The 12,585-nt window shown below is 43.9% G+C and overlaps 1 protein-coding gene across 3 annotated transcripts in view; it reads left to right on the forward strand.

Annotated features, from left to right (window-relative positions):
• Positions 1-12,585, forward strand: part of PRKN (parkin RBR E3 ubiquitin protein ligase) — a 1,292,350-nt gene that overhangs the window by 896,039 nt on the left and 383,726 nt on the right. The window lies entirely within an intron of this gene.

Below are 12,585 nucleotides of genomic sequence, written 5' to 3' on the forward strand. Positions count from 1 at the left end.
AGAGACTCTCAGCGCTTCTTTCTACAAGCATCCCCCTCATCCAGTGCAGCGTCTCCTCAGAAGGATCTAGAATATTCCAGAGCGCTACAAGGAAGGGATTTTTTTTCCTGTTCCCTTGGGATAGTAAGAGGTGCAGGCGAAGGAGGGCAGCAAAACCGAGGACCCTTGATAAAACTTAAATTGCTGGAGTCGAAGACTTAGTGAAAATTTTAATGCATTAAAATATACCAAGTATCACCTCCTCTTCTTAGAAATTCATCCTGAAAATACCTTGAAAGCACTAAAATGAGGTATAATTTAGCATACACAAATGGTATCTAGTAACATATTTATAGATAAGTAGGGTACCACTGTATGCGCACGCACACGGCCATGCATACATCCACGCGCGGCATCCTGCTCGTCGATGTGTGGTTTACAGAGATAGATGTGACATGGCATCTGGCCTCCAGATTTCTCAGTGGTCAGAGACACAAGCTGTGCCCCTCGAGGCTGGGTTTGTGATGTTACACCAGCAGTTCGACCCTGCGGGGTTAACAAGACATGATCAGGGTTCACGGCGGGCAGCCCCCTGTTCCTGATACCTGCTGTGAAGAGTCACCCTCTTCCCTTGGTCCTGCCAAACCCTGCATCTCTCCGCCAGTGAGCGTGTTTCCCGGCTGTCTGGGGCGGTTTGCACGTTTGCTTGTTTGTTTCATTCTTTCTGGCTGTCTTGTCTCACGTGGTAGCCGTTCCATCCGGGCGGGCAGCTCCACAGAGAGCTTTCACTTCAAGCTTGTGTCTAAAAGGCACCTCAGCAGAGCAACCGTCCCCTCCTCCTCTGCTTACAGGCTGCAGAGAGGCTTTGAGCTCTCACGGCCGCCGAAGCAGAAGGGGGATTATTTCAGGGTGGAGGGCCTCGCAAGCAGCAGCCGCGTCTGGCTCTCTGCACACTTGGCAGCCTCGCCTTCCCGCCTTCCCCGCAGCCTCCTTTCGCTTTCGCCTCATTAAAGGAACTGCGGAAGAGAACGGACTCAGTTAATGCCCGGTTTGAGGGAAGCTCTGCGCCGTTTCCTCTTTAACGCTGGGTTCTTTCTAGCGACGGCACTATCTCAGAGCTATGTAATACCCCCCAATAAAGTGCCTCCTGAAGACGATAACAATAAATCCCGAAAAGAAATCCGCATAATCTACCTCATCCAGGTTATATACTTTCCATATATTAATTAAGGATCAGAGTCTTCAGCCCTTCCACAAAAACCAGGGAACTCATTAAGTAAGATACATTTTTGTTAACTACACGCTCACAAGAGTCATTGGAGAATTCCACCAAATTCCATTAAATTCTGGTACTTTGCTCAGTAAATAGCCATGAAAACACCACAGTACTTAGAGCAAATCCTCAATCCCTTGCTAACACCTTATATTACAGCCATCTAATTACCATGTTTTGCAGTAACCTTGTGCGACTTCCACAGGTAATTAGAACACCAGAGCTTTTCTGCAGTAATCCAGTAAGGACCTCTTAACTAGAAAGGATTACGCGCTACTAATATTGTTGTGCCCACGTGTTTTCTGCAGTTAATTGTTTCCATTGATTTTTGGCAGTGCTACAGAAATGCATGCAGTTGCATACACTGTGACACTTCATGAGTCAACTCTGAAGCAAATACATTCCCTCCACCCCCATCACTTCCTCTCTCTCTGTGCAATTTTTTCCCCCAGCAATCAATATCCTGATGAGAAAAAAGAACCTCATATCACTTCAATTACATATTCTTTAAGTGAATTCAGGATGATTTCTCTTTAGTTCCTCTCTAGGCAAGCAGGTAGACATCTAAAGTGGTTGTAACTTTCATCGTCTCTTATGGAAAGCTCAAAAGAGAGGAATGAGAATTGATGATGGTTTCTTCTTGTCACAGTTTTTCTTAGCTATTCCAAGCAGCATGTGCTTATAGGACAGGGGCCCTGTTTTTTTATGTTCAAATCTTCAGGGTCCAGAACATAGTACGTGCTCAATAAATGCCCATGGACTCAACATGCACTTATTCTGCCAGTGCTTTATCTAGGAAGCCCTCAGTCAGTGTTTGATGAATGCTTCCAAATCAACTGAAAATGCTTCTACAATAATATAAAACAGATACCTCAACATAAAATTTGAGGATTAGAGTTATGATTATATTTATGGATAAGATCTTTGTTAAGGCAGTCACTTATATCAGATTTAATATTACACACACACATACACACACACACGCCTGCACACACAGGTATAAGTTCCTTTTACCCAGCAGTTGCCACTCACTGGCTCACTGGGTTGATTTCCCTCCATCCCTCCCTTCCTGCCTTTCTCCTTGTCTTTTCTCCACGTGTGTGTTTGAGCATTAAGCTGGGGGAGAATCTGGACACAGACCCAACCAATCGCCACCTAGTTATAAATTAAGGACTTGACTTCTTGCCCAGGCGTCTCTTTCTGCGCCATAACTAGGTTTCACAGAGTCTTCGATGATGAATTAGCAGCTCTGCTCTTGGAGAACCTCTCCCAAAGCTTTCTATCATAGCACATGGGGAAGGTGGTATGACATAGTGAAAACATCCTGGGTTTTGCTGGCAGAGAGATTTATTTTTGAATCTTGGTACCACTTTAGGAAATTATTTGATATCTCAGTCCATTATTTCATCAGTAAAATTAGGATAATAATACCTAGTGCACAGAGAGAATTGTGACATCCAAGGAGACATGCCTGGATCTTAGTAGGTTCTTAATGAATGCAAGTTTCTCTCTATGCACTGCAGCCCCAGAATGCCTTATCCTTTAGCTAGTCAAGGCCCTCCTGATGAAAACCTCTCTTCCCTCCTAGAAGAAGGAGGTGACCCTGAGACTCAGCTTGTGGCTGGAGCAGGGGCTCTGGTTCAGCCTTGCTGTCAGGCACAGACACAGGGAAATTTATGATATGCCTACCCTCAGCGTAATCATATTACAGTCCTAACTGAATACACAGCAGGCTGCAGCAATCATGCTTTATGTCTAATTGACTGGAAAATAATGCTCACTTGTTCTTCCCATCAGGCTTATATGGAGACAACAGACATCAGCTCATCCCTGAGCCCACCTGCAATCCTCCCCATGCCAGCCCCCTCCCAAGACCTTCCCCTCTCACGTGGAAAGTCCATGATATTGCAGATTCTCATTCCATATAACAGCCTTTGAGTAGAGTATTAATCGTATACTGTTTTTTTGCTGCAACCTGGGTTACTAAAGTCAAGATTTGCCCAAGGCAGGATCTAAACCTGTGTTCCTCCAAGAATCCCCATATTTTCTCTCCATTTTCATTTTACTGGCAATTCTCCTCTTTCCTTATTTGTCCCATATCTCTATATCCATGTATGTATAAGATGTATATCTGTTTTCTGTGTTTTTATTGGCATGATTTATGGAAAAGAAAGGTAGATCGCTATTATATTGAGTAATTAAGTCTACTACTTTATCTAAAACCAGGCCCTGGAAGAGAATATCTGGTCAATTTATCAAAGCATAAAACTTTGAATAAACAATTCTTACAAGGAAAGTTTTTCTTTTTTGTCCCCCTATCAAAATCCAAGCTGGCTTTATTTTGCAAAAAAAATTGACAAGCCGATCCTAAATTTCACATGATAATGCAAGTAATCCAGAATATCTAAAACATACTTGAAAAAGAAGAAAAAAAGTTAGAGGACTCAAAGATCCCAATTTCAAAACTTACTACCAGCTATGGTGATCTAGCCAATGTGGTAATGGAATAAAGACAGACATATAGACCAATGGAACAGAACTGAGAGCTCAGAAACAAATCCTCCTATTTATGGTAAATTGGTTTTCAACAAGGGTGCCAAGACCATTCAGTGGAAAAGAATAGTTATTTCTTTTTTTAAATTTTATATTGGAGTGTAGTTGATTAATAATTGTGTGTTAGTTTCAGGTGTACAGCAAAGTGATTCAGTTACACATATACCTGATTCTATTCTTTTTCAAATTATTTTCCCATTTAGGCTATTACAGAGTATTAAGCAGAGTTCCTTGTGCTATACAGTAGGTCTCTGTTGGTTATTTATTTTAAATATAGTGGTGGGTACATGTCAATCCCAAACTCCCAATCTATCCCTCCCCCACGAAAGTTTTTCTTTGTGTTATTCTTTATCCAGAGCACACTGGCACCAAATGGAAATCATTTGGCTAGATGTTATTAATATTATAAAATCAAGAATACTGCAAAGTCAATTTTTTTAATACTAAAGAATCGACACCAAATTTTTCTGCAAGCCAAAATCATTGTTTATGTTTCTAAGCTAAGCATCAAATCATCTTAAAGTATTTCATGTCATCAGTTTTTTGAAAATGAAGATTATAGTATTTATATTGAACAGTAGTTAAAAATAATACCTTAGAATAGAAAATGGAGATTCTTATAAGACAGTTAAGTTGTATTTTGTTTTCTTAAGTGGTGAACTAAGAAAAAGTGAATAAAATAATACATAATAGTTGATATTTAGATTTTTCTTGTTTACTTTGGACCCCAAGTAATGAAAGCTTAATTACAACATGTACCTCAGAAAGCTTTGTGCTCCCTTCAAACACAGGTGATCAGTCCCTTGAAGTGAGGGATGCAGTGATTTCTTCAGTCACAAATTAGTATCTCTCTCACTTTATTTTATTATTCAGAAAACCAACTTTTTTTAAAAATCACAAAATTATTTTCACCACTTTGCTACCTACTGAACTTATCTTGAAAGCATCTCATCCTCACTCCTTTTTTTAAGAGAGGGTCACCTCTAATCTGACTCCTCCTGTGAAAACAGAATGAAATTATAACAGCAAGTTTATGTAGGAAAATACAGGCCACTGAATCCACACTGAACTCGTTTTGATAATCTGGCAAGACTGGGACAGAACGAGCCAACCCCAGCTCCCGCCTGCAGCGCGGTGTGGGTGGCCACCTCTCAGGGCAGCGGCCGACTTTGCCTTCCCTGGCCTTTGCCCCACTTTACACACTTGTGCACCAGCTGCCCCATCGCTTGTGATCACTGCCACTGCGTCCCCGAAATCCTCTGGTCTTTGTCTCTTCTGCTGCTTCTAAAAGGTGCCACAATATGTCTGCAAACTCAAGTGTCCTCAGTGGCCAACTGGGGAGTGCATGGACTGACCAAAAGGCATCCTCATTCCGACGCAAAAAAGTGACTCCATCCTCAGCGCAGGTCACCGCGTGCTCTTTTGTGCTGCGTCGGCTGGCTGGTCAGTTTCATCCAGCCTTGCTTCCTGTATACCACCCGGTCCCCTGGCCAGGTCAGCATCCTCTCACAGACTTCCTTTCCGTGACTCCACTCCTGGGTTCCCCTGTCAGGCATGCTTTCAGCCTTGCTCAGAACTGGGTATCCTTCCAGGACCCTGGGAGACCCACCTCCTCCATGAAGTCTGCCCTGACTTCGTCTGTCCACACTGAGGGTCCCCTCTCTCAGCCTTGATCCTGCACACAGTCATTTCATTGTTTTGTGTCTCCCTGATCAAATCCTCAGTTCCTTTCAGAGAAGAAGGAGAGATCATATAACTTCTGTATGATGAATGATATCCTTTCATGGTTCCATATGCATTAAAATCGGAGCTCTGTGCTAAATATCTGAGCTCTGGAACCAGACTGACTGTGTTCCAATACTCCTACGTTCAAATACCACACAACTACCATTCCACAGCTGTGTGAAATTGGGCACCTTCCTTAACCCTTCTGTGCCTCAGTTTTCCCACCTATCAAGTGGGCACAATACTAATATCTACACTTAGGGCTCACTGAGACAGAATAAGGTGCTTGGAGCAGCGTCTGGCACGGGGTCAGCTCTCAGCACATGTGGGCTGCTGCTGTCATTGTCACTATCATTGCAATTAAAAGAGTGATTTCAAATGCCATTGACTTGGCTTTTGTTAAAAACTGAGCTAGAATCGCCTGTGGAAGGTGCCTTTTCAGAGTCATATTTCATTTAGTCACTTGATAAATCCTTATGAAACACGCCTGCCCACATGTCATTCTTTCATTTTTCTTTGTTTTATATTTACTTGCTCATTTAATACTTCCCAGTCATGTTTGAACTGATAAAGACAATAGTGCATGCAGTCAGGATAAAAATCATGCGTGTTCTAAATTTCACTTTACAATGTTCCATTTTGTGATATTCTCCCCAAGTCCATATTGAGTCATGGACTGCCTCTGCAGTGACTTTAGAACAATCACACAAATATCAGGTCCTTTTTAGCAGTGTGTGATAGACATTGTTGATCGCCCACACAGTTTCAGTTCCTCCTTACTAATAACAAAACTCTACTTTCCTTCAGCAACCCACCTCAACCCTAGGCATGATCCCTCTCCTGGACTGAGTAGTATTGGGTCCTGGTGATGATTCCACACCTTTGCCACTTATCCTTTGAAAGCCCAACCTTAAGCCAATCCGTGCATGATTTCTTCTCTGGACTGCTACAGGTTGATCCAAGGAGACTTAAGAAATGTTTTTCACTGTAGTTGGAGGAGCAATCTCTTTGTCTCCATCACTCCCCTCACAAGTGACAACCCTTTTGTGACCATGGTGGAAGCCAGTCTGTGGACAAAACTGAAGTATAGAGGAGGGCTAGAGAAACAATGCACAGTCACCGCAGGAGCCCGGATTGCATGTCATTCTTGAAGCCACGCGTCATTCTTGAAGCTAGGATGGCATGAGGATGGCGATGGGAAGACCATGGACTTCAGAGACAGAAAGACCAGGATTAGAGGCTGTTTGGGGGATCTTTCTGCTTGTGGCCTGGCCATGTGAATCATCCTCTTGGTCATCATTCCTAATGTTAAGAATATTAATATTATTCCTAATGCATTAATATATTCCATAGAGAATAATGAGAATTAGAAATAAGGTATGCAAAGCTAACAATGGCTGCTTAATAAGTGGTAGTTTTTATTATAGAAATGGGCCCTGTTGCTCCTCTGTCCTGTATCTAATATTGCCTCTCACTTACTGTTTTTGTTCAATTTTTGTGATAATTCACATTGTGATTCAATCCAGGGCAAGCAGTTTTTACCCACCATTCATATCCTTGTCCCAGGTGTGGTTATTTGGAAACTTTAGCATGGAGATCTGAAAGTTTCAGACACAAAATAATTTTTATGAGTATCACAATTTGAGGCTTATTACACCCAGTTTGTAAAAAAAAAACAAAAAGATAATAATTAACAAAATAAAATTAGCCAAGTTATTGAATGGTTTTAAATTAGTTTTTTAAAAAGCACAAACGTACATATAAACAAACAAAACCCAGCATGTAATGATGCTTTCATATGAACTGAAACAGAAATCATACAAACCAGAGTGGGGCGGGGGGGGGGGGGGGAGTGAGAGCAACCTCCCCGGGACCCCTCCATGTTCTCCCTCTCAGAGGCCTCCAAGGTCATGAGCAAACCAGAGGGCTCCGTGGAACACAGTTTGGTAACCGCTTGCTCAGAGCGGAGAGACAGCAGTAAGAAATGCGTGCGTGTCCGTAGGATATTCATTTCCTGTGGACACATCTGCAGCAGGATTTACCAGACTTCTCAATGCTTTCTTTTGTTAGAACAGCTGCCAGAATCGTGTTCTGTTCCGAATGACATTGTTGGTTATACTCACTGACGTATGCGCGTAAGCCGATCTGAACAACAACACTGTTTACCTCAAGGGGAGAAAAAGAGACAGTGAAGAGCCGGACTCCACCATGAGTAAAGCTGCCTTCCACGCGGTGCAGCGGCCTCCGCCAGACCCTGTCCCACAGTCATGGCTTCACTCAGCAGACGCTGCCCACCTGTGCGCCGGCGGTGTGCCAGCACGTGGGGTGAAGAAGCGGCCCGTGCCCTGCCTGGAGGGGTCACGTGCTGCTGGAGGCGGGCAGGAGGGGCGGCAGGAATCACACGCCGCGCCAGAGAGGAGCTCTGATGATGGGCTAAGATGGAAAACGATGCAGCCAGCTAACGAGGAATCAGAATGTTCCTCTGTCTCGGTCACACCGCGTCTGTGAAGAGAAAATCCATTTAAAGAAGGAAGCCGAAGCTTACTGAAAGCTGTTTTAAAGAAGGCAGTGAGGGACTCGTGCTTGTTTCAGTGTTAAACGCTGTAGACGCGTCTTGGAGTCTTAAATACTCTGCAACCGGAAGCAGGAAAGCCTCTGAACCAGGGCAGATTTTCATCCTGGCTCTTCTCACAACCTCTGTGACCTTAGGAAGGTGGGCCTAGTTGTCAGACGAAGGATATGAGAGCCTCCCTCTGCATCTCCAGCCTCTGTCCCTTCCTCTGCACAAAATGCCAGTGATGGCACCGTCTCTCCCGGTGGCTGTGAGAATTAAACGGGCCAACCTGTTGAGGGCGCTTCGCAGAATTCCAGAGACCACCTTTCTTTACCTCCTAGAGTTTTAGTTTTCTCGTGAGAAAAGTGAGCGGAGGGACACAAGCTGATAACCACGGGCCCTGGGAGCTTGAAATTTTCTTGAATCTGTGAGAGCTTTGCTGAGGAACGTACCCACTGCTTGCTTCCAGGTTGAACTTGTGAAGGCCTCAGGGGTAGTTCAAGGGCACACATGGAGATTGCTAGAATATTGTTTTAAACATGCCATAAAATGTGCACTAGAGAAAGTGAAACACAGGAATTATTTAGGGGATAGCTCTTGTTAATTTGGGATGGCATAAGTCTTGTTCTTCCCAAGGCAGAGAGGTTGAATTAGACAAATCCCCCTGTGCACTCGACAGCAAGGGCGCCCGGAGCATTTTTCCCATCGCAGTGGATCTCACTGCTCGGGCCTCATGCTCGGGGCTCAGTGTGATATGGAACCAGCAGTGCCCCCAGGTCTGTGGGGATCATGCTGCCTCCGAGGTGAAATGCACAGGATTGTCGCTCTGGAGAGACAGGAGCCCCTCAAGGTCACGCTGCCGGCACGCAAACACTGCCTCCAGGCTGATGTGACCACACGGCACTCTCATCCTCTGATGCCCCGTGCGCCTGTGACTCTGCTTTCAGCCTTTGAGTCACCTCCTTCCGGTTTGCTTACTCTGTCTCTGAGATTTTTCATTTCAAATGTCTTGTTACCTTTGGAGACTGCTTCTGTTCCCAGGCTTGAGTTTTAAGGGTTTTAATCAGGTCCTCAGAGAAACAATTAGATGTCATGGCCACTGAATAAATCCGTTGAATTACCCTTACATGAATACAGGCTGTTGGAGAAATTGTCTAATGATTTGGCAGATGCTTTTAAACTTCTTGGAGCAGACAGACAGGCTTCTGAATGTTCTCAAAGATAATGTCAGAAGTTCGGAATCAAGCGTGGACCCTGGAGAACAGGCTAAATTAAGAATGAAAATACATGGCTGTGGACACATTAGCAAATATATTTGGGTAAATTCTGAACTTACAAGGTAGTCATCAATTATTTGTAAATTTATCCAATTATTCTTAAACTAGGCTTATCCATATTTTAGAGCCCTTGAACTATCAATTAAGTTGAGATAGTGAGACAATGTTTTGCAAATCTAAACTCTGCCTGTTCCCTGGAGATCCGAATGCAATCTACCGTGTCTGTTTCTTGATCCTACAGGCCTATCATCTGTTTTTTGATAGGCTTTCTTTTCATTGTTTCACCAAAAGTTACTGCACTGACTGATAAATTCTTCTTTAATGATGGACAGGTCAAAGGCCTTGATGTGATCCTCCGCGTTTAGTCAGCTGTAAAGCTCAGGCCCTCTGACTGTTCCCCACATTGTCTTACAGCGAAGCTGCCTGCCTGAGTGTCAGCCATTTGTTTTTTTTGGTTTTGTTTTTTTTTTACAAGTGAATTACTTTAAATTTATTTATTTATTTATTTATTTATGGCTGTGTTGGGTCTTCGTTTCTGTGCGAGGGCTTTCTCCAGCTGTGGCAAGCGGGGGCCACTCTTCATCGCGGTGCGCGGGCCTCTCACTGTCGCAGCCTCACTTGTTGCGGAACACAGGCTCCAGACGTGCAGGCTCAGTAATTGTGGCTCACGGGCCCAGCTGCTCCGCAGCACGTGGGATCTTCCCAGACCAGGGCTCGAACCCGTGTCCCCCGCACTGGCGGGCAGACCCTCAACCACTGCGCCACCGGGGAAGCCCCTCAGCCATTTATTTTTGTTGTAAAGCCTGGCGTTGATTCAACTACCACATCCAGTTTCTAAAGTGTGTTCACTGACGTTGCAAAAGACCCATTCAGAATCACCACTCAAGAACCTGGGACTGATACAGGCCACCTGCAGGAACAGCTACTGTCCAGGTGCTTCTCTGTCTGGACCAGGTGATCAGAGACTTGCCAGGGTCTGGCGGAGAAGCCACAAATAAGCCTGCAGCCTAAGGGAAACTGAGGTAGGGCAGGTACCCATGATGAGCTGTGTACACAAGGGAAGTGGAAGGGCTGCACCTGGTGGGACATAGTTGGTACAGAACAGAACCACCAGCGACATGCACACACTCCAGTGCAAGGAGCAGAGTGTGTAGGAATAGCCCCAGTTCTGGGCTCCACAAGATGACCCTGGGCATCCAGGTGCTACCTTTAATACTGCAAAAGGGCTTAAAGGAAAGTGTCCAATTCCCTTTGAGAAGCCTGCACAGTTTAACTGAAATGTCAAGTTGCTTTGGGCAGAAATTGTATCAGCTCAGTCTGACAATAGTAGTTAACTCAGGCTGACCTGAATCCTCATTAATAGTAGCATGTGTCTTTGAGTTAGAAAATGAAAGGAAGAAAGGAAAACAGAAGAGAAAGAGAACTAGAGAAAATTACTTAAATATTGTTTCTTTGGCAGACAGACAACTTTCAAACGCAGCAGTTTGAAAAGTGGTGAAAGGGAATGTTGATTTTGAAAGGATTTAAAGAACTGGTGTAGACTTTTCTCCCAGACTAATTGAATTATAGGACAGCTATTACACCTCTTTAATTTTTTAAATTAATTAATTTATTTATTTTTGGCTGCGTTGGATCTTTGTTGCTGCACGTGGGCTTTCTCTAGTTGTGGCGAGCGGGGCTACTCTTTGTTGTGGTGCACAGGCTCTAGGTGCGCGGGCTTCAGTAGTTGTGGAGCACAGGCTTAGTTGCTCTGTGGCATGTGGGATGTTGCCGGGCCGAGAATAGAACCCGTGTCCCCTGCATTGGCAGGCGAATTCTTAACCACTGCACCACCAAGAGAAGCCCATGCCTCTTTAATTTTTATGATTCAAATAAAAGCTGTAAATTTCACAAATGAAAGAAACTTAAAATAATAATGTACCCCCCTTTATTTACAATTGGAGAAATTCAGACCCTGTGAGGTCAGATGAGTTAAGTCACACAGAGGGTCCTGGCCCTCAAGTTCTCCTGATTTCCAGCGGGCGCTTTACCCCAACCCAGACCTCCTCATCTGACAATGATACACCTACTTCCTACAGTTTTCCTTACATCTGTTTCCTCCTCTTCAATATTTAGTCAACTTACTAGGTTCTCTACTCCAGATACTTGGCAAGATTGACCTTAGGCATTTGCAGCCACTGAAATATTTAGGTGGATGAGCACCCACATTTTACTTTGGATTCAGCCGGGTGGTTGCAGACACAGCCAGCCCGCCTGCTGGGACAGCTCGTCTGCAAGACGAAGGTGGATGTGGAGCTCCAGCAACGGCAGACACACGTCTCACGGAGGCTGCACCCCAGGGGTTGGTCGGGTGCAGCCTCTGTGGCTGGCAGCCTCACACTTGGCTGTCCATCAACCCTGCTTGGCGCTGGGTCCACATTTCCCCAGAGCATCAGCGTGTGTGACAGCTTGTGGCCCCATTAGCATGGGGTCCTTGTGCTTTCATTTTTCAGGGACATTTCTCCCCTTTGCTGCGTTACACTAAAGACAATAATACCGTGTCCTTCTCTTTCCTTCAACATTAGGTCTGTGTCAGGGAATTTTCAGGTTTACAAAAGCTAAATCTCTCACCACTAAGATAAAGGTCGTAAGATGTGAATTAAGAACATGGAGTTCGGAAATGCAGATTGCAAAGATGAAGCAAGCATTCCTGGTCCTTCTTAGCAGCCAGTATTATAATCATCTGTTTGCTTGAGTACACCTCAAAGTGATAAAGGTTATTTTTCCCAAAATTAAATTCCTGAGAAAGACACACCCACTTGGTAAAGAGTTATTCCATCTTTTTGGGTGAAGCTTTGGTGTTACTTTTCAAAGAAATAAAGATTTCTTTTCTATTCTTTAAATAATAAAAGCTAAAAGGCGGAATCAGCTGCAGTTTAAGAAAAATCTGCTTTCTAATCTCACTTTTGAACTCACTTTTGAACAGGAGTCAAATCTCACATCTGCTATTTTTGATGTTGAAGTCTTATCAAAGAAGACAGGCCAGATTTAGATAGGAGGGCTTGTTAAATGTATTTTTTCAAAAACATCATTTATTTTAGAGGCATGCAAATATGGTCTTTCCAAATTATAAAAGTAACTTAATGGATTATATTTAATATGTGATACATCAGATGTAATAAGGAGTGTTCTTATATGATATATCAGATATAATATAGAGTGTTCTGACACGTGAGTCCCTCTCT

The sequence above is a fragment of the Balaenoptera musculus genome, chromosome 12, assembly GCF_009873245.2.
Source record: "Balaenoptera musculus isolate JJ_BM4_2016_0621 chromosome 12, mBalMus1.pri.v3, whole genome shotgun sequence".
Taxonomy (NCBI): Eukaryota; Metazoa; Chordata; class Mammalia; order Artiodactyla; family Balaenopteridae; genus Balaenoptera; species Balaenoptera musculus.